The following is a 17,045-nucleotide window of genomic DNA, read 5'->3' on the forward strand; positions in this document are numbered from 1 at the left end:
TTAAAGCAGACTGTATTTTAGAGCTACCTTGTCACTGAAAGGTTGTTACCGTATCCCTGTGCGTAGTATCCTCAAGTTCTCAGTCAGATCCACTGCTTGCTTGTTATGTCTTGTTTCAAAAGACCAAGGTGGCAACAGCCAAGTTCTAAACTCAAGGCTTCTCAACAGAAGTCCACAAACCAGTGGGGATGCATATTGAATCTACGGTTGGTGCTCATTCAGCTTCTTGTCTAAGCATCCAAAAACAAATTCATGAACAACCGCTTGTGTTGTCACAAAGCCAGACTTTTACGCTTATATCAAGTCGTGGTACCTGAATGGTGCATGAAGGATCCACTGACTGCCATGATGTAAGCTCCAAGGCTAGTGGGAGGATTTCATGCCGTTTCAGAAGGTCAAGACAGATCTTCCAGGCTCCAGATCTGACATGGAATTCAGACAGTTGTGGAGGTGTTGGAGGAGGTGTTTTTTTTATGTATATATACGTATTATTGATCTACAGCTTCTCTTTGCTGACAGTGTTTGTGCTAAGCTAGGTTATACACTGACTAAAGCTACTGTATTTGTCCTGGACTCACATCTTCAGAAAGCATATTTACCAAAATAGCTGTTCTCTAAAATGGAGCTCAAAGGTCTGAAATGAGGTATCGCTTGTATTTGCGATAGCTTCTCAGTTTATTGTCCAACTTTGATTTGGTCCATGTGTCGGCCTGATCAGCCCATCTCACTGATGTGGTGATATGATTTGCTCTGTGACGTCTTTGTCCTTGGATTTGACACGAATCTGCCTCCACAGTTGCTCAGTTTTTGTTGAAAATACATACACGTCCATGTAGTCAATAGGTACACCATTACAGTCTGTCCTTATTGTTACTCAGATTACACACAGCATTTGACCAGCAGGATTCGTTGTAGGGCCACACATCTGTAAACCCAAACTGTGAAAATACAAAAGTAGCTGAGTTAAACTGACTGAATTTCACAAAGCAAGTTCAATAAACTTAAAATATTACGTTGAATCAACTACTCACACAGACAGTGGTTAAAGACAGACTTCATTTAACCCTTAGTTAAACTAAGTTTGGGAACCCTAATTTAATTAAACATCTTAAAGTCAGAGTTTTAACCTTTAAACAATGCATCCTGGGAACCTTTTTTCCTTATAAACTTAATTTAATGGGTTGAGAACTTGCAGCTTACAGTCATTTATTGAACTCATTACTTTATGTCACAATACCTGAAGTTATAAGGACACATCAGTTAACAAAAAAATAGCAGAAACCATTTATTTACATTAAGTAAACTAGAAAAAAATAAGCTGATATGACATTTTTTTAAAGTTCTGTTAAATTATGACAGTATAGAGACATACTTTAGAGCGTACTGATTTCTCCTTAAACAAACAGCAGCCACTTGACTGATTAGTTTCCTTTCTGTGTTCAGGGTTGGCGTCACATAAACTGTGATTGTGTGTATATAGCGTCTATCGTTAATGAACCGTTGCCAAGTCACCGATGATGGTGTCTGAAAGGATTCTGGCTGTTATGTCAGTTTGCTTCCGCTCAGGGATTCCCCTTCATTAGCAGCAGGTAACGTAGACATTTCCATAGTGAACGAGAACCTGAAGTGCTCTCGTGCCTCGCCGGTGGATTCCTGCCAGATAGTTCCGTCTAACCTGAACAGTTCATTCTGCTTCTGGGAAGGGAAGTCAGTTTGTGTGGCATGAAGGATGTATTCTAAAATAGATTTCGCCTCAGGACACTTGTACGTTACAACCCACTGCATTGTCAATACGAACAGTGGGGCAGTTGGTTTCTCACTGAATGAAATATCGGCCGGTCTGTTGCCGTAGAAACTGTTGGCGTGTCTCTAATCTGATTGTAGTTCCTGCTCATGAACAGACCTCTTCCTCAGCAGCTGCCCTCCCACAGCTCCCCTCTGTACCTGGATCATTTATTGTTCTCACAAGCCCACGCAGATGAATACACAGATAACGTTGAATACGCAGACTTAATTATTTAGGGAGTAACTTAACACCGTTGCTTCAGCGGCCCCTTTGGTTGAATATTCATTAGTGTGTTGCTCCTCTGACCGCAGCCATCATCACTGACACCCAGAGGAAACGTCTGAGCACATCAGTGCAGAAACGTCAAACGCTGGGAGTTGGTGAAGTTGTCCTTGTTGTTTTCAGCTCATGTGGTTCACTTTTATTGTGGAATTACTTTCTAATATCTGAGTGTTGGACGCCAAGTGATGCTGTCCCGTATTCCACTGTTCTAATGTGGTAAAAAAAAAAAAACTGATTGAAGAGTTATGCCCACTTGTTCTCTATATGGCATTTTAACTTTTCAATGAATCACAAAAATATTCTAAACCTGTAAAAAAGCATCTTTACAAAATTCTTTCCTTTTTTTTTTTTTTTTTTTACAAATCTATTTCTTGCATAATTTTCTTTACAGGTATTTTATGCTAACTTTACAAACATTCCTGTAGTAGATGGTTATCATTATGTTAAATTAATCATAAAATTATATTTGTGGTATTTTTGTTTTTTATTTAGCTCACTATCCCCCCATTTTGGTGATCATTTAAAGGTAGTTACTATTTTAGATATTTTTACATTAAAAAAATAAAACAATTACCTTGGAATTGTTATGTAACATTTTGTGTTTGTGGTACATTTGTGTTTTTGTTTATTTATTTATTTATTTTTACAGTTATGTAATGTACCATTTTTGAACTTATTTTTGTTACAACAAAAGTGCCAGATTTTTTATTTTATCTTTATTTTATTTTTTACATGTGCTATATTTCTGTCACCCTTGCTGACAGGTTTTCACATTTTTTAAAATAATTTATTTATTTTTTCATAGTGTAGAGTGTTGTTAATATTGCTAAACAGAAAATGGAGAAGGTGGAGGTTAATGCAGGGATGTCGTCTTTCTCCAGTCGCCCACTGATTCCTGGTTTAGTGTCCTTTGACCATGAAAACAACAAACAAGAGTTTCCTAAAGTCAATGATACAGAGATAAAGATAAATATAAACTTTATTGATCTCTTAACGGGGAAACTCACACATTACAGCAGCTAGATAAAAATGAATCATCATAAAAACCAAGGCAAAACATACAAAAATAGAATAAAGACAGAAATAAATCACCAAACACAGCACATTGTCTCATTATCTCCACTGTGAAGCATGGTGGTGGCAACATCATGCTGCTCAGAAACAGGCCTTGTAACGGTAAAAGGGTTAATTGAATGTAGCAAAGAATAGGGAAGTCCTGAAGGACAAGTTAATGTAAGAAAGCTGCGCCTTGGGAGACAATTTGTTTCCCAGCGACACAGTGACCCAAGGCATCCAGCCAGAGCTACACAGAAATGGTTCAAGACAACAAGGTGAATGTTCTGGAGGGGCTGAGTCACTGCCCAGAACTTAATCCAATTGAGATTTGTGGCAGGACTTGAAAAGGGCTGTTTACTCACATCCCCGTGTAAACTGGCAGAGCTCGAGCAGTTTTGCGAAGAAGAATTGGGTAAAATTGCCGGCTAATCGAGACCAACAGGATCCCACAGGATCAATGCAGTAACTGTGGCCAAAGGTGCATCTAGTAGACACTGATGTGAAGGTGGTGGATACGTAATTTTACAGTTTATATTTTTAACTAATTGACATGTGGAAATGTGTTTCCACTTGACACGAAAGAGTCTTATTTTGTTAAATTCTCGTAAGAAAATGAAAAAATATATTGAGTATGATTGAATGTTGAAAAGAGGGGTGAAGACTTTGCGCACTGTAGTTTATATTATTGCACTTTAAAAGTTATGGAGACTAAGGTATAATGATATGATTCCCTTTTAGTTAGTGTTAATATAGTTCTTATTAGGGCAGTTCATCTATTTTAAATTGAGACTGTGATTTCAAACTGTTTAATTAGCAAATTACAAAGACTGCAATTTAGTAAACACATTGTGTGAAATGTCTACGTCAGGGTTTAAAATGTGGTCTTACTTGTGTGACAGTCCTCCCTTTGGATAGTGTCTCGTGGTAAGACTTCATCATGTTTTAAATCTATCAAACAGTGAATATTGACCCAAAGCAGGACTTTAAAAATACGTTTTGCAAATCAAATTGTAGTATCTGTCAGAGTGATTGCACAGGGGTGCACTCACCTCTGTTGTAAACTGCAATCAGTTCTGGTTAACTAATCAAATAAATCAATAAATCAACGGCTAATGACTTTCTGGCCAACTCAGTTGCTCTCATTTCAGTAGGTTACACTATTGAATTCTTTCACTCTTTCCACCTTACCGACAAAAAAAACCATTTACTGTCAGCACTACCGATTTCTGTCTTTGTTCACATGCAGACGCCCACGTACACCCACACGCAGATGCAGCTGCAACGCTCCCTCCTCGCGAGCAGCTTTAATCAATCTTCCCCAGCTCGGCGGGTGACAGGTGAAGTAGGGACAGTGAGAATCAACTTAATGTTGGAGAAACAGAGGCAGACACGGTCGCAGGCCAGGAAAAAGCTGGAACATGAAATAGAGGCCGTGTCAGTCGTGTGGGCTCAGTAAACACAATACAGCACGGAACGAAGCCAAGTGCAAAATACTGCAACAAAAAGAAGGAAACACGACCGATTTATTTCAACATATTAAATGCAAACACGATGCAATATGCTGAGTGCATGTCCAAAAAAAGATAACTGCACAAAACCACATACCGTTTTATTTTCAGACACAGCAGTCCATCATGTAGGGATTATGTCCTTTGCAAAGGCTTGCAACGGAGAATATTTACACCGAACATGTATATTTTTGAAACAACATTTTGTAATTTTTGATGAGAAAGCAGAACATACACTGCAAGAATTTTCAACTCACCTTTTTCATTATATCTTTGGAGGAAATCTTCAATTTTCAGTTTCTGAAATCGTCTCTTTTTTCCTAGTCGTAGGGGTTTTATTTGTGTTTTGGGAGAAGCGTGATGCATTCAATGCTCATTCTTCTATTCAAGCGACAGAGCAGGCACCACATGCAGCTGCTCTGCCTGGCTGTGGTTACTTTTCAGGCTACACCTGCATTTGCCGTTGTTGGTGCTATTGAAATGTCACTGTGCTGCTCCTATTAACAGGCAGGAAAGCATTGTTAAGCCACATGGGACATGAACCCACTGTGCTTCTATCAGATATGACAGATGTGTTCCACCACACGAGTTGAGAATACTTCAATACAACATTCAGCACAACCACTGTTCAGAAACAACCCCTACGTGTAGTTAGTGTTAAACACAGTACAGCGAATGGATCGGGGAAATGAAAAGCTTGGCCAGATAGGAATTCCCCTCTGTGACCTTTAGGTGGTTCTGTTCAATGTCTTAAAAATAAAACACCAAACATTATCACAAACCCATCGACCCCGTAGTGAAGCATGGAGGTGGCAGCATCATGATGTGGGGATGCTTCTCGGCAGCAGGCGCCAGAAGACTTGTACAGGTAGAGGGTGAAACGAATGCAGCAAAGAACGGGGAAATCCTCGAGAACAACGTGATGCAGTGTGTAAGAAAACGGCAAAAATGTGCTTACTGCAAGGGAACGCAAAACTTGGTCGGATAGGAATCTCCCCCCAACATTAACCCGTTGAACCCAGCGTCGACAGGAGAGTTTATAGAATTAGCCAGTGATTGCTTTTATAGGGACGTTGCTTCAGTTATGCTTTTATATTTAATTGTTGAAGAAGCTCACAAGATTGTCACGACGACGACTCGTTTATAAAAGTATCTTTGTTCTGTTCAGGACTAATGATCCACGGCATTATACTAGAAAGGTATTGTAATACTGTCCTGTTTCATAAGCAGTGTTTTGGTAACAGCAGCTCTTGTGATGATTAATGTCAAACAGTGTGTATTTCTGCTTCTACTCAGTGCAGGCACAGTGGGCGTGCCAACCACTATTTTCTCTCCGGGAACTTTTATAGCCCCGAGACATGGCTGCACATGCGAGTGCCGAGGCTGACTGTCCACAGCTTGTGGATAAGACAGATGCACAAAGCAAAATATGGAATTATTCTGTGATGGAATCCCACAGACACCAACAAAAACCATCTGCAGAAGATGGTTTAAAGCTACTCAGGGAGAGAATACATCTGAATCTAACAGACATGTGATTTATTGAACCTTTTACAACATCAGAGCTTGTTGAGGTAACTTACCAGTGTGGCAAACATCTCAATGTGCAAATGCAGAACTCGCATTGGTAACTCCCCTTCACAGTGTGCAGATCAGGATGTAATTATCAACTGAGTTTCTGCAGAAAGAGTGAAAGTGGGCGGATAGCATGTGCATTAAAGTACTGCTGCACTTATCTCTGCGAGGAGTTAACCTTTTCTAAGCAGCAGTGAGACCTGGAGAGATGTGACCGTGATCTTAATGAACAGCTCCTCCAGTTCTGGTTGCTGGATTTGAAAACCTAAGAACACTCTGTGGTGCTGCTGTTTTCCTCTTCACATCCTCTGCTGTCAAAATGTTTTCTTAATTGTTCAAATTCAGGTTTGTTTTAGGTTTTTGCTGTGATGTGGTAATGAAATATTTAGACAGACTTTTTCTTTCTTACTCTATACCAGGGGTCTCGAACTCCGGTCCTCGAGGGCTGCAATCCTGCAAGTTTTAGATGTTTCCCCTCTTCCAACACACCTGATTCAAATGATCAGGATCGTTATCAGGCTTCTGCAGAGCTTGATGATGAGCTGATCATTTGAATCAGGTGTGTTGGAAGAAGGAAACATCTAAAACTTGCAGGATTGCGGCCCTCGAGGACCGGAGTTCGAGACCCCTGCTCTATACTTTTCAGTGACAATTATACATAATCACTTCACTGCTACAAAATCACTGCTAACACTCTGTGGTTGGTCAGAACTACCTGCCTCTATGTGGCTGAATCATCTGTATGGGAACAAGATGCGATTCTGCAAAAACAGTTCTGCCAAAAAAAACCCAGCTACTTCTCACTTTCGGTGCTGACAGAAAGTTGAAAAACAAAATCGTGAGGTCGGAGCACTTCCTTGCTCAGTAACTTCTGCAGCCAGATTCTGCTGCACGATCAATAAGGACCCACATTTAATACCTGGAAAGTGTGTCTGTGCTCTGCTACCAAACCAAATCATGACGATTTAATGAACGCCTGGCGGAATATCACATTACATAACGTGCACGGATTTTCTCCTGCCGCAGCTTCGGATGCTTCGTTCGTACTTTCAGATGTCGCCTCTGGTGTCTGATTTCAGGTGTGATGTTTTAGACGAGGATGAGAGTCTCCCATCAGTGTGCTGGAGGTCGGAGACGCAGGGAAGCTATTCATCAGCTGGCTTCTTATGTCACTGGCAGCACCAGGCATAATCTCAACATAATTTAGAATAGTCAGTAATCCAGATGTGTGTGTGTGTGTGTGTGTGCGCGCGCGCGGTGGGTGGGGGAGGGGCCGGCTGGCACGGCTGTCAGTCCTCCTGACTCAGACGAGTTATATAAGGTTCAGCTGTATCTGTGGCACGGCAAAACTGTGCGCGTGGTTCATCTTGTGTAGTGATATATATTCATCAGGAAGGTTTGGAAAGAAAGAGCAGGAACCCAACACCCTTTGTCGAACAGAGGAAGTGAAGCTCGATTGGCTGTAAAAGGAGCACTGTGACATTTTGTGTAATTAACTGCAGACTTCCACGTGAAGCAGATCTCATCCATCGTCAGTGTAGCTGCAGGTCCAGTAAGATCAAGCAGGAGAGTTAAGTCGTAATTATCTTTTAATGTTGTTGCCACTGAGTGGAATGCGTTGGTTCGGAGCATCCCTCGTTATGATTTTCTCCAAAATAAAACCCCCAAATGTCTATGTTGCGTAATCCCAAAGTGCATTAGCTGTCTCAGTGTAATGCAGTTACATTTTACAAAGCCTGTAAACAACACGCTTTTTATGTAACCTTTTTTTTTTTTTTTTGGTGTTTTTGAAGTTTTATATCTACCAACCTGCTGTGCTCTTTGGTTTTAGTAAAAAATCTGATTATAGCGACAATATTTGTATTAAAATGTGAGACAAACAACATCAGCCTTTAAGTGGTCCAAAAGATGTGAAAGATGGGACATCAGGAGCTAAACTGAAAGATTTTAGAGACCGCAGACAACATCTGCACACGTCTTTTTCACTTTAATGTAGAGCCAGTGTTAACACCATTATTAAACTGATAGACCTTAAAGTTCTGTAATGAAACAGCTGTATTTTATAGATTTGGCCTAAATTGTACAAGTGTTAAAACAATGCATCCTTATACTCAAGTTTGAATGTAAAAGTATACATAAATATAAAGCTAAGAACACTTACCAAGAAATTTAGCATAAATCTTTAGGGAAAAAGCTGCATATTTAGTTACAGGAAATTATTGTCATGTTACATTAATTTCTATCTCAGAAGCAGAGAAATACAGCAGAAATTTGGGAACTCTGTATACTAGTCCCTGCACTGGGATCAGGCCGATCGAGGCAATTTTAAACTGGTCGGTATCAACAAGCGCCTAAGCCAAATCCACTGTCACACATGCATGTTACATTTGAACATGTTGCTTAATGGGTGCAGGATTATGGCAGGGTATGGTTTATTATATTGGTAATATAAATTCTGCCTGCACGGAAGCTACTGCTGCTAAAGCCACTGGGACATGGACACGATGTAAAAGGACTCTAGGAAGTTTAGCATTATTGTCATAATATTTAAAATAACTGTTAGGCTGTTAATTTACACAGATTTGTCCATAAAATTAAAAAATATAGATAAAAACTACTGTCAAATTTGAGTTATTTTCTGTAAAGTTAAGTTTTTTGTTTTTTTTTTTTACAGTGCGCGAAGCCTCAAATATCCTGTGGTCTGATCCTGGCATTAGATCTCATCCACTCTAAGTCTCCTGTGCTTTTATTTATTTATTTTTACTGCACAGGCTGTGAAGCTGTGCGGAATACGACCGACCAGTTTTATGTGACGAGAATACACGTGCTGTTTGCACGAAACATAATCAAGGTTGCTTCTGCATCTGGTATTTGTAAGCAGACATTGGCTGTGGCAGTTTCTGACAATAGAGCCTGCTGATGAAAAACAGACCTGCTGGCTTCAGACAGCTGGAAAGACATTGAATTAACAGGAGGGGAAAGACTTCGTTCATGTTGTGGATGACAGAATCCGATAAAAATCATACATTAAACACTGTCTTCCTGGTTGTAATTATACTAATTAGAATAAATGGTGTTTGTTCTCCATAATTCAATGTGTTTACTGTATGAAGCATCTATAATGAAAATGAAACGGACCAGACAAACACAGCTCTGAACAGACGCTGCTGATCTCCTCCAAGCGCAACTCATGCACTTGCTTGTGACACTGGTTTTGTGTCTTGTGAGCATCTTGTGCTACCTTCAGGACAAAATGTTTTTTTTCTGTACACAAGGAAAAAAAGAAAAGTCTCATCATCTGATTTTAATTAGGACACTCACTCTCCTGAAAGATGAACTCTTTTAATTTTGGTGAGGGCAGGAGCTGCTCTCCAGCACCATTATTTGCCTGAAATGTCATCTATCTAAAAACCTTAGGCTGTGTTCGCACACACAACAGCGCTGTATGAAAAAATACAGTCAGGTCTTTTATATCAGTGAGGGTTAGCACAGTGTGTGCAGAGGAGAAAAAAAATATGCAGCATCCAAGATGAGTCTGGATCTGCTTTTTCACAGCACAAACAAAACCACATTCTTGGTAGATTGTCTCGTAATATGAACGAGATACAGTCTTTTTCTTACTCAAAGGTTCTGTGCCAGTTAGTGAATGTGGATCGATTAGTCGAACTGGACTTGCTGGAGTATTTTCACACCGCCGACACAGGCATTGTGTTTTTGAGCCCATTGTTTAAAGGATTCAAGTAGGTTTTTGTTTTGACCTACAGTCTGAAGGCTTGATTATACTCTCTTGTGGAACACCATGGATGTGTAGTTGTTGTTGCTGTAACTCTATTATTCTAGTTTGTGAAATTCTGCTTGTTCCTGCTGGCTGAATCTTTACATTTTGTACGTGCACACTGCTGCCGAGCACGAGGACTAATTTGTTTGTGCAGTCTTTGGTAGACTTGGACAGATGACAATATTTACGTCATGCATACCCTCGCAGCCGCTCCTAAACTTGGACAGCATCAAGTCCAGTTTGTGAGAGTCGCCAAAAAGACAAATGGTGCTTCACATAAATGTTTTTTTTTTTTGAGGAGAGGCTGTGCGACGAAATTCTCTGTCATCCACATCTTTGAAATTCATCATTGAGAGTTGCCTTGACTTCGGAGGTGCTTTGGTTTTTCCGTTGATGGCGCCCACACACATTGAGAAGTTCTAAAATCTCCAGAAACCCTGTCTGCCGCCTAACACCTCTAGAATAATCACCTACATGCTACTAGCGCCCAATCTGTAACCAGCTGTTGTATCCTATAAAATCTTTCATGATGTGGTGGCAACGCAACCATTTGTGTACTTATTGTAGCACAAATAGCACCGCCTACACATTTCAAACTCTGCTTGCAGAAACCACGAATTAACCTTAACCCTGGTAACAGTCATGGTCCACAGCTAATAAACCTCTTTATGCAAATGATTCAGCCATGTTTCTGACCTTGTTTTTTGACCTACAGTCCTACACCGTGGGTTGTAATGATTGTTTTAGCCTCTTGAAGCAGCCTTTAATCTTCTTTATTGTCTGTATTTACCAGCGGATGTTTCAGCATACAGAGGTTCAGCTTATGATGATCTATTGAGGATCCTGAGTGACACATATCGATGCTTGGCTTGTCCAGCTGAGGAAGTGGGAGGAGAAGCACAATGCGACGTCTTGTCTCAAGCCAAAAAGTTGCGTAATGTAACCCAACAGGACACCAGATGGAAGCGAGCACAGATGGCAAAGATAAACAGCAAAAAGGATGGACAAGAAATCTCCACTCTGTTTGTCATCTTTGTGTAGATGTCAGTCCGAATGCAGCTCTACCAGCATGATGATGAAGATGGCTACAGCTTGTGCAAACCAAGACTTTACCATTTTGTTCTTGTCTGTGGAGCCACTCACTGGAAGAAATAAACCAAAAGACATGTGAGAGCCGTCCAGCTGGGTGACATACACTAAGACATCTGTGGCCCTTTCTATGAATGGTAGCTGTCGTTAACCCTTTGAAAGATTAGTATTGCCCATCCGAGCTGCATAGTCCTCTATGAATAGTAATCAGATGAATGAGTGGAAATGTTATTCAGTGTGACACACACCATGTTACACAGACAAAAGGGACAGTCTTGAAGTGTTGAGACAACATAATGGAAATTACTGACATACATCTACGCTGGACATCCAGATCACTTGAGAGTCTTGGATGTTTATCATACAATACTGGTTTGATGTCGCCCTAATTCATATCAGCTGAATGCATTAGGTTTATGACAATGACTGAAGCATGATGTCTACTTGTAAATTAGGCCGTATTTATGGTACAGATGTTGCCTGTGGAAACGTGTTCACAGTGGAGACAATGTTCAGGAAATTGAAAGACGTGTCCACTGCAAATCCTCTGCTCCCTGAATGTATCACGTACACGAGATTACACTCAGTAGCATTAAGTCAGCGTAATGCAACCGCTGAGTGATAGATTCTCTCTGCATTTTTTGATGATGCAGATTTCGAGAGGTGCTGCTGAACTGCACTGCATGTACCGAGCGGTGTTTCTGTGATTCATCCACATTGATATAAACCACGTGGGGAAAAAATATGAGAAATACAAATGCTACTTTCAGTTGTGAGTTATTTCCAGTTCCAGCATGTTGTGACTCTTTGAAACGGGTGTCTGTGTGGTGCAGGTCATGTTCTCATAGCTCACACAGATGGTGCTGCTGCTGCTGTCGTATTGCTCTTAGAAGGTGTATGAATCATTCCTCCTTCTCTACTATTAAACACATTTGATCACATTCAGTCCTTATCTGAATATGAATGTCATCTGTCCAACACCTTTTCTCTGGTGCAGCCCCATATCATCACACCGTTTTACCCTGTCAATGCATTCACCGTGGTAGTTCACACCAAACATGCTCGACCCCGTCTGAGCTGAACAAATCATCTTACTTCCAATGTGCTCCAAATCTCTATGGACACTGTCTGAGCAGCCACAGATGCTCTGATTTCCATTGATAACCCCTTGATGTGAGTTGCCAAGTGGGTTAAGAGTTGACAAAGTTAAGAGGACACACTACTTCAATATTTTAAACATAGACTGTATAAAAGATGGATGTAGCTACGGTGACGTCACCCGTTGGTTTCTGCACTGAGAACATGAAGCCAGGGTTTTGCTACTTCCTGGTTGACATTTTGGATTTTTGGAGCCAGTGACGCAGAAATCGTCGGAGGGGGGCGGAGCCATAGGAGCAACGATTGGTCAGACGGATTGAGAGGCGGGCCCTCTCTGCCCGCCCACATTTACCGCCTTCTGCTCGCTTCGTCTGTATCGTCGCTGTCGACTGTCAATCAAGCCAGCCACGCCCCTTGCCCCGCAAAATTTTGACGATTTAAAAAAAAATTCAGTATTGATTTATTTTCAGATTGGCCACCTGATCTCTGGACTTGACCATGAAAACTAATAATAAAAAAATCCTGAGCTGTAGGAATGCAGTATTTCATGATCTGTGATCACTTGTTTTCAAATTCAAGTCTATGGGAGTCAGGGCTTTTTGGAGCCAGCAGCTGGCGGACGTAGTGATATTGCAGGTTTTTGACTCTTCCGGGTTGGCTTCATTTTTCAGGGCCGGTTGCTACGTCCATCTTTTATACAGTCTATGATTTTACATAAGAAAAAAAAGAAAAATTCCCCCATCTTTTGCAATTTCAAAGCCAGAAAACACAAGAAGGACTGGAAGCAAAAGTTAGGACACTCTGTATTGACAGATTTTTATTCATTCTTCCTGCAAAAAGCCTCTTGTTCTCTAAGATTCTTGCGCTGCTGTGCAGTAGAGGATGCAGTAGACGTTTTCTTTTCATGATATTAAATTGTCATATTTATGCAGGTGTCTCTGCACATCACAACAGTGGCCACAACTCCAGAGTCTAATAAATCTTCCTGAAGCTCTTTTGCAGTTAAACTGGGGATTCGACTTGCCTTTGTGGCGATCCTATGAGCAGTTTTCTTGGAAAGTTTTCTATAACTCAACTTGACCTCCACAGTGCCATTTCCTAATTACATTGACTGTGAGGAAATGCTTCGCTATCTTCGAATAGTCTTTTCCTGTTTTGTGGGCGACAATTACTTTAATTTTTAAAGTGCCAGGCAGCTGGTCTGAGGAGCTCATGGATACTGATTGTTAGGACAAGGATTAAGGAGTTCGAAGCTTTGAAGTTTGCATCGCCTGGCTTGTCCAAAACTGATTGGGAACAATCCATTGCACTGACAAACTAATTAGGACCGAGACCTTGGTAGAAGTTATCTGAGAGCTCAAATCTCTCTGGACGCTTTTCACAGTGCTCTCTTCCTTTTTCCACTCTGAAATCATACGAAACAGAAACAAAACACTCATCCTGCCCAAACTGTTGAAAAGAATGTTTCATCTTTTTGCCTTTTGGAGATCAGTTCACCTTCTTTTTCCTCAAATACTCACAGGAACAGAAATGTTCCAAACATTTGCATGCTGTTGTAGCTCTACCAGTCTGAGAGCAACACAACAGACTTGTGCTGTACACAGATGACCTGCTTTGAGCAGGAAACGGTGGCGAGTGAAAACTGGTCAGTCTTGACTCTGCAGAGGCAACAGACTGCGAAACCACTGGTGCATCCTCCACTGAACTCCTCTGGGCTGGATTAGGCCAGTAAAGAATGATTTCACATTGTTGTGGAGTCATAGCATTCATGTGTCAGGATAGATTTAGTGAGAATGCCACTGTTATGTAGACACCCTAATATGAAACGCATGGTTTAAAGCGTTCTACTTTTTATCTGTATTATCCAGGAAGCAGATTGCTTTCATTCCATGGCTGTACGGGCTGTAAGTTGATTAGAAAAGCCTGCATTGCTTCGTTATACTGTCACAGCTTTGACAACAACAAATGCTGTTTCTGCTAACACTGGAGATAAACGGTAACCAACAGCTGCCTGCTACGTAGATATGTCACTTTCATAAACAGCATTATGATTAAAAGCATAGCTGTTCCTGCCATCGTACGGCCGCTCCAGTCAACTGGGACAGAACGACTAGTTCATTAGCTGTTAGTTCGGGGGGTCAGATACAGTAAGTAGGTTAATCAATGCCTCTGATCTCTGTTGTCCCACACAGTGGACAGCAGAGACAATCACTTAAAACCAAACTATGTTGTCTTATCTCGCTTCTTTGCCATTTTACAAAAATAAATCAACCAGTAATAGAACAACAATGTACGATGGAATGATCAAAGTTATTTCTGCTGCTGTTAAAATCAAAGTTTAGGTCCAACAGCAGGATGGACCAGACTCAATGATGGCTGATTGACAGGATTGATTTCTGCAGCTCTGTTACGTGTCAGTAATAATTTCATTTGGAATAACATCATATCGCAGCTACATTGTAAAAGCTCCCCCTGACTCACGGATGTAGTTGGCAGCAACACGGGGACATGAGCCCTCCACAGATGGAGCTGACACAGTCGGCAGACAGATGGTACAGATCTGTGCTGGTGATTCATCAGCCGCTCGCTTTGTCTTTTGCATGCACATCACAGCCAACATTTAGTCTGCAGGATCGGGGTTACGTTAACGTGGTGTGACAATACAGCTATAAGCAAGGACAGTTTGGAGTGTGGTCAAGCATTAAAATGACAAATGGCTAAATTTACACCGTGGTCGTGTCCAAAGGGCTGCACAATTTTCACCCAGACATGAAGGTGCTAGTCTGACTCTCTGGAGCCGTTTGAGGTTCACTGTGTTTTAACTAAACAACCTGCTCCATCTCCAGTATTAAATCATAACCCTTAAAGTAACTACGTTTAAGGAGGCTGACTGTGAGCTGTTGAACTGAAAATTTAATTACATGGATGGAAAAGTCTGGCAGGTGGGGGCACCGGAATCTTTCTGCGTGGAGTCTCCATGTTCTCCCCCGTGCAGCGTGGGTTCTCTCCGGGTTCTCCGGCTTCCTCCCACACAGTCCAAAAACATGTTGAGGTTGATTGGTGATTCTAAATTGTCCGTAGGTGTGAATGTGAGTGTGCTTGGTTGTCTGTCTCTAAGTGTAGCCCTGTGATAGACTGGTGACCTGTCCAGGGTGTCCCCAGCCTTCACCCTGAGTCAGCTGGGATAGACTCCAGGCCCCCGCGACCCTAGTGAGGATTAAGCGGTGTATAGATAATGGATTGCTCCACTAGCTTTAGAATTATGTATACCAACAACAACAAGATGATTCACAAAGAAAGAATAGTAACAAAACTTTGAAAAAACTAAAGAAAACACATTCTATAGTATTATACGAATGCCTGTTTGTGCCGGTGGATATTTAAACATTTACAGTAAGAGGAGCTTGTTCCAGAGCAATGAGGCTAAAACAGTAAAAGCTCGGCCCTCCTTTGTTTCAAGCCTCGACTCTGGAACATGTAACAGCGGCTGATTCTCTGATCACAGCTGTTTAACATTCTGAGATGCAGAGAAAGGTTTGTAATGTGTGTAATGAATGAGGGCGATTGCTGCATCGCTTAGCGAAGCGAATGATGAGTCGCAGTGTTCGAGGCAGGAGTGAGGATGATGAGTTCGACTGTGTTTTTGGGGAGAATTTGGTTTTATTTCAGCAACATTTTTAATATGTAGAAAGCAGGATTGAACTAATATATTATTGTGGTAATTAAAGTTGAGATATTGATTAAAACAACTGTCAAGTTTCTCGCTGGTTGCTTTGTCTTGTTGGTCCAACGTGGGGAGTGTTGAAGACATGATCAATGTCCAGAACTTTAGTCCTGTTTGTGTTTGGTTGCAAGGAAATAGAAGCCATCCAGTCCTTAATACCAGCAAGGCAGTAAAAGCACGGAAATGGATTTCTGTGTTTGCTGACAGCAGTTCGTAAAGCTCCATGTGCAAGCTGTGTAGAACGGCAATATTTAGATTATACTGCAGTTCTGCTTAGTATTGCTGCTGCTGCTGCCTTCAAGTGCTGCTGTAACAGGTACTACTGTCACAATCGCTTGTTCATATGAAATTTGGATTAGATGATTTTAATGAGAATAGCCCAGTCCTCATGTCTTTCACTGGTTTATACGGATTTATTTCTTTATTCACCTATAAGTGGATAAAATGGGTTGTGAGTGACCACAGCGCTTGTGTTGTTAATATCACACATTTCTGCTGTTATCACGTGTAAATGTCCCTGTAGGACTATTAAAGGGAAGCTGCTGTGGACCTTTATCTGTGCCTCATTAGGAAAATTGTTTGCTTCGGGGTCAGGTTTAGGATTAATGTTCGAATTTGTAATCAGAGTCCTTCGTTGGAGAGAAACAGAGAAAATAGGTCGGCTGTGGGTGTTGGGAAGTTAAAAGGATCTCACTGAATTGTGTGTCGTGCCGTCGAGTGGCATTTTATTTGTCATGGAAATACTGAGTGGGCGATGGATGAGAGGGAACAGTGAAACAGAAAGGAGATGAGCAGGTGTGCGTGTGTGTATGTGTGCGCACGCGCATGTGTGTTTATGTGCACGGTGCAGGTATATGTGACGCTGTGGGGACCTCCGTGTGTCCACAGTCACAGTATGGACAAAAACAAGGAATGTAATGAGGTTATCAGATGTTATATGTTTAGAGGTAAAGTTAGACAACAGGTAACGATGGATAAGGTGGAGTTCAAGTCCAGGTGATGAATTAAAGCCAATAAAATGTCCACTAAAATCATGGATGCATAGCTGTGTGTGTATGTGGTCGTGCATATGCATACAAATACAATGCTCTGTCTGTATAATCACATTGCACCATAACAACAATCGCTTTCTTTTCTGCTCTGCGTGCA

Source organism: Stegastes partitus, unplaced genomic scaffold, assembly GCF_000690725.1.
Source record: "Stegastes partitus isolate 25-593 unplaced genomic scaffold, Stegastes_partitus-1.0.2 Scaffold170, whole genome shotgun sequence".
In the NCBI taxonomy this organism is placed as follows: Eukaryota; Metazoa; Chordata; class Actinopteri; family Pomacentridae; genus Stegastes; species Stegastes partitus.